The sequence below is a fragment of the Coregonus lavaretus genome (genome assembly GCF_964263955.1).
Source record: "Coregonus lavaretus genome assembly, contig: HAP1_SCAFFOLD_3590, whole genome shotgun sequence".
NCBI lineage: Eukaryota > Metazoa > Chordata > Actinopteri > Salmoniformes > Salmonidae > Coregonus > Coregonus lavaretus.
In genome coordinates this window covers 45026-51093 of record NW_028165864.1, presented here as the reverse complement: position 1 = coordinate 51093, position 6068 = coordinate 45026, and the positions used below count along the sequence as shown (strand labels likewise).

At 39.8% G+C, this 6068-nt stretch overlaps 1 long non-coding RNA gene across 1 annotated transcript; it reads right to left on the bottom strand.

Annotated features, from left to right (window-relative positions):
- Positions 1-4787: 4787 nt before the first annotated feature.
- Positions 4788-5729, bottom strand: LOC311115353. Its single transcript, XR_014611250.1, has 3 exons — positions 5574-5729; positions 5196-5466; positions 4788-4875 (listed from the first exon to the last, which is right to left on the bottom strand). It is a non-coding gene; the product is annotated as an uncharacterized lncRNA (long non-coding RNA).
- Between the last annotated feature and the right edge of the window lie 339 nt (positions 5730-6068).

The following is a 6068-nucleotide window of genomic DNA, read 5'->3' as shown; positions in this document are numbered from 1 at the left end:
TTTCAAGCACCACCCTCCTTTTAAAGCTTCCAGTCTGTTATTCTAACTCAATCAGCATGACAGAGTGATCTCCAGCCTTGTCCTTGTCAACACTCTCACCTGTGTTAACGAGAGAATCACTGACATGATGTCAGCTGGTCCTTTTGTGGCAGGGCTGAAATGCAGTGGAAATATTTTTTGGGGATTAAGTTCATTTTCATGGCAAAGAGGGACTTTGCAATTAATTGCAATTCATCTGATCACTCTTCATAACATTCTGGAGTATATGCAAATTGCCATCATAAAAACTGAGGCAGCAGACTTTGTGAAGATGAATATTTGTGTCATTCTCAAAACTTTTGACCACGACTGTACATACATTTTATGGACACAGTCAATTTTACAATAATTCTATTTTGTTTGTTTTTACTCCTGAACTTCCTCTACCCTCAACCTCTCCGATCATTTTCATGATGTCCATCCAGTTTGCTTCTAAATGCCATATCTTTCAAACTGTGCTCTTTCACAAAAGTTCTCAACCTATAACCTACTGTATATACTTATTATGGACACAGTATGTTTTACATTAGTTATTTTGTTGTTATTAGTTGTTATTAGTCCCAACCTTCAGCTCCATTCAACCCCTCCCATCTACCTCTTAACACCATTGATATTGGATTTCTATATGCCATATATTTTTCATCTGTACTGTGATGTTTCACAAAAGTTCTGAACCCTTCTATTCTCATTGTTTCTACAGATTGTAAATAGAAAATATTTTTTTGCTAAAAGTGTTATTATATTATTGATCGATTGACTATGACTTTTCAAATCACCCAGTAGTTAAGAGTATCTTAAATAATTCCACAGCCCACCCCTCGCACCCCCTTTTGTGGACTAACACTCGCACTTGAATATTTTCCCTGTTACTAGTTCTGACTTTGCTGATAGCTACTTTATTGAGGAAAGATTTACTTACAATGACTGTGATATGTTGTTATCCCACCTAGCTATCTTAAGATGAATGCACTAACTGTTAGTCTACTAAATGACTGAAATGTAAATGTAAAGATCATTGCGTCCCTGTATTGATAAATTATATAATGTACAAATACAGTGCTCAGGCAGATTTTTATGGAGGACTAAAAGTGCCACAATTAAATAAATAAATACACCATTAAATAATTACTTAAATGTGTCATTAATTAATTAAAAATAGAATTAAATACATAAATGTGTTATTAAATGTGTCATTAATTAATTCAAATACCGATTCATTTTATGTAAAATACATATATAATAATTTCACTATTTACATTTACATTTCATGGTCCTGCGTTGGAGTGCTTCCTGAATTACTTAAAACTGTCAAACTGACCCATCAAAAGTTGGTAGGCGGAACCTAACGCCTGATTGGTTACCCTCTGCATCAAGCCAAGACAAATCAATTCCGGATAATGGATTGATGCAGAGCTACTGAACACATTCCAATACACTGGGTGGCGCTATTCACCTCTACGTTGGTTTAGTTACACGGTTAAACAGAACTTTCATTGCAACGGCTAAAAATCAAGAGAAGACTCGGTCCTGCTAGCCCCAATGTTGAGACGCTGTGTGAGGTGCAGGACAAAATGTCTAAAAGTTGCCCGGAGCTGCAGAGAGAAGCAGCGAATTTGATTGAGGAAGCTCTGAGCAGAAGTCCAACGGCTCCCGCGGCACCGGTGACTCCGGCAGCTCAGTCACAGCAGATACCGGCCGCTCAATCACGTACACCTGTCCAAGGTAAGCTAAGTAATTTCATGTTAGCCAGGTGTGCTACTATTTAATGATTCGGGACACACGTGTAGGTTAAATTAGATCGACTCGAACATGTATTTGCATGCGGTATTATGATGCTTCGTGCGTGACACGTTTATTGTTAATGGGGGGGGGGAAGCATAAACCTAGCTAGTTCGCTAATCGGCTAAATGGTGTTAGCTGGCTTGAGCATCCCAAGATAGAAGTAGAGGCTGTTTTAGCTGACTGGTGACCATTGAGCTGTTACGTTTTTCTGTGTTGCAGCGGAGGTAGCAAGGCTCTTTGCGCCATATAACATTGGAGCCAGAAGGAATATGACGAGACGACCAGCACAAGTCCAAGTTAGCCGAAGAAGCTACACACACACTGTCTGTTGTTTGGCTGACCACAATGCGGATAAAATTCCAAGCGTACTGTTTAAAGCTGAACTTCTTACTTCAGGACTTGGAGAGCAAAAAGTAACATTTTCAGGTCAGTGCGAAACTAGGCATTTACCAAAAGTAAAAAAAGTTTGTACTGTCTGTGGCTTGTTGAAATTATTTGCATTTCTTTTTATAGTGACTCAAACTTAATTGGTGTTCATAGTGTCAATAATAGTTATCACAGGCTTATTTGCTTAATTTAAGGTGAGGTGAGTTATGATTTTGTTTTGTTTTTTTCTCCAGGGAATGACCACGATCCCATGGTTATAACAAATAAACTGATGGAAGTGTTTCCGAAGCTCCAACAAGGGGGAGGCTTTGAATTTCTAAAACTTGTAGGATCTACTCGCAGTCGAAATCTTGCGTTGCTTCAGTGTCCCAGCACTGGATACACCCTTGCCTATCTGAAAGATCCATCGACGATGATTGGACAGGCTACAATCTACATACGTCCACTTCAACAGGATCTACCCTTAGATTGTGTACATACATTTACAGAGACTTAGTTTAATACATAATCAAAACAAAGATTACTGGTGACTTTTAATCATTAATTAAAAGCCATTTGTTGTTGTTGTTAGGAGAGCTCACGTCCTGCCTCTGGTCCAGTCATCCCCTGCATCACTTGTCAGAAGGAAGTTCCCTTTTCAGAGATGAAGCTGCACAGATTGAGCTGCAATGGGTATGTACTTCTTAAAGCAATGCAAGGGTAGCATAATTTATTTTCTTTGGGAATATGTCTCTCTTATTGTTGTGCACACAAATAAGCGAGTATGACCATCATTTCAATTGTGTTAACTTCAAGGACACCCATGCAGGAATCAGAAAGAGAACAAGAGGGAGGCCAAAGTGAAGAAAATGATAGTGAGACAGCCCTAGTCAGTGACAGTGTTCCAGTGAGGCCTGAAACATCAGCTGAGAGTGCAGTAGTACCGGCAGTGATTGTCAACGAGGAGTTGGATCGCAAAGAAACAGACAGTGGTTTGTGTCATCACAATAGTGTTGCTATAAGATTGTGTGTAACTGAAAAGTTAATAGAAAGATAACACCTGTAGGATATAATTAGATAAGATAATACAGTTACAGACAATTAATAACATGCAACTGGGTTTTTCTATTTTTCTGATATTTCGTTGTAGTTGTTTAGTAGTGCTGTTTTTATGTCAACTCAGCGTTGTGACAGGTTCTGAAGATGTTGGGTCTCACGTTTTGTCAGTACATTTACATTACATTTTAGTCATTTAGCAGACGCTCTTATCCAGAGCGACTTACAGTTAGCGAATAGATCTTTTTTTTTTATTTTTATTTTTTTATTTTTTTTTTATACTGGCCCCCCGTGGGAATCAAACCCACAACCCTGGCGTTGCAAACGCCATGCTCTATCAACTGAGCTACATCCCTGCCGGCCATTCCCTCCCCTACCCTGGACGACGCTGGACCAATTGTGCGCCGCCCCATGGGTCTCCCGGTCGCGGCCGGCTGCGACAGAGCCTGGATACGAACCAGGATCTCTGGTGGCACAGTTAACACTGCGATGCAGTGCCTTAGACCACTGCGCCACTCGGGAGACAGAAATGAACAGAATTTTCCTCCTGTTCTGTAGAGTGAGAGGATATCTGTATATGCAGGTAACATGCCAACTCACAATATGTCTCTCTGTAATAGATAACTTTATTGTTGTTGTTTGTTTAGAATGGAATTCTTTCCGACCAATCAGCAGCCTGCAGGGTTTCACGTCACCTTCTCGGCTCGCCTCAGCTCGCTTGGAACCTCGACTGAGCAGGTGCTAAAAAAAGTATATGTTAGCAGGTACCAGGTACTTTTTTTCGTAATGGAAAACCAAAAAAGGCGAGGCGAGGCGAGTAGGTACCATGTAATGGAAAAGCACCATTAGATTTTGAAGAAGTGTAATATCGTTACATGGTAAGTTTAGTCTTTTCCTGGTTTCAAAGGCTGCATTACAGTAAAGTGATGTCATTTTCTGAACTTACCAGACTGTTCTAGCTGTTCTATTATTTGCCTTTTACCACTTAGTCATTATATCCACAATATGATAGTTATTTATCCGAAATCTAAATGTGGAAGATATTTTGTGAATGGACCAATTGTCAACCTTACAATATCGTTGCAATATCGACATCAAGGTGTTAGGTAAAAAATGTGATATTTGATTTTCTCCATATTGCCCAGCCCTAATGTCAATGCATACACAGTTCAGATGAATTGACACAAGTTCAGTGTCTTTGAAAACATTAACACACTGTGCAGTAGTTGACTTTTTTTTCTTCCATTTACTAAAATCAAACTGTTCTGCACCTTCAGTGCTAACAGTACAGCATTCATGTTAGTCATTCTGTGGACCATAATGAGACAGGAAGCTTCAAAGAAACAGCTTTTTTTCCTTTCTTTTAAAAGGAAAGTAAACTTTCAGTTTTTCCTTGCTTGTTCTAACACAACAAATAAAAACATGGGTTGGACATCAGTCTAAGATTCTTGATAACACTTCCACAGTCTCTACATATAGTCTAAGTGCATCAGTAACAGAAACTCCTGGAGCTGGCAAAATTGCAACCTCTTCATCTGAGAGCTCACGGGCCAGCTGAACCTCGGGGACTGACACAGTGCCTCGATGAAGGCAGTGAGGTCCGTTCCAATCGATCCCATATTCTTCAGGAACCTGAATGGATGACAAGCATAATCAGTCTTGTACTTAAAACTAGTTTGACATGTCCTTACACAAGATTGTTATTTTTGGTCACCAAGGCAGTGAGAAATGAAATGTTACTTATTCAGTTTTTTAAAATAATACAGCTTTGCATAGTATGCACTGTAGAAACTACAGCTCACAGGTTGATCTTTAAAAGCTCGGGAGATTTTAAAGAGACAATAATCTATAGTAAATGTTTCATTTAAAGTATCACATTTAGCACCATTTTTTTCTCCCATAATTCCTTTGGGGAAACAATTTTAAGAAAGTGTTTAAAGTTCATTGTTAACCTCAGTAGGATCCTCCTCAGGGCCTTGCTCTCTGTAACTTCTCCAGAGTTGCTGTGGTGACTGATTCCTTTCAGTTCTAAGACCGTGGAAGTTCCAAGCATCTCGAAAAGAGTCGAGGCTTTGCTGAACCAGTGGAAGGAAAATCCGGTGCAGAGCGAAAAGATGGACTTCATTGTCTGGATTCAGTGTCTCCTGATCTTCCAATGAAGTAAAGATCTGATAGAAGAGGTCCAGGGCATGTTCATAAACATCTCTCCACATCCTCTCTATTCTGTGTTTAGGATAAAATTGAGAAATTGTTAATTTATGACATATGCTAAAGTACATTCAACTAGTATGTTAGTTGTGTGAGCCTAGTTGCCAAACATATTTCTTTACCGCTGATTGTGGACACTTCTGCCTGTGATGTGTGAATTCCTGTCGGTACCTCTGCTTCTGATCATGAATTCTGCTACATCTGCATTCTCCCCCCCTTTGTCAGACCGTACCCTTGATGGCAGCCCATACTGCTCAACAGCGGCGATAAAGCTCTGTAAGACCGTAAGAGCTCTATTATTGCCGGCCACAGTCAGGTAGACCACTAAACGACTGAATCCATCCACCCCACCGTGGACAACAAATCTCCACCTGTTGCAAACACATGAAAAAATATAACTTTATTGTATAACAATTGTAATGAAACATATAGAAAGATGCATTGTTTATCTGCTAATATCACTGACCTGATAAGCTTATGGTGGCCATCTATATGCCACAAAGAGTTTGGGCCAGGAACAAAATACTGCCGTCGCCTTAATACACGCAGCCTCAGACGTCTCATGTAGACTCCCTCTGCATTGACTCTGCGTAAAGACTCTTGCAGTCTTGAGACTG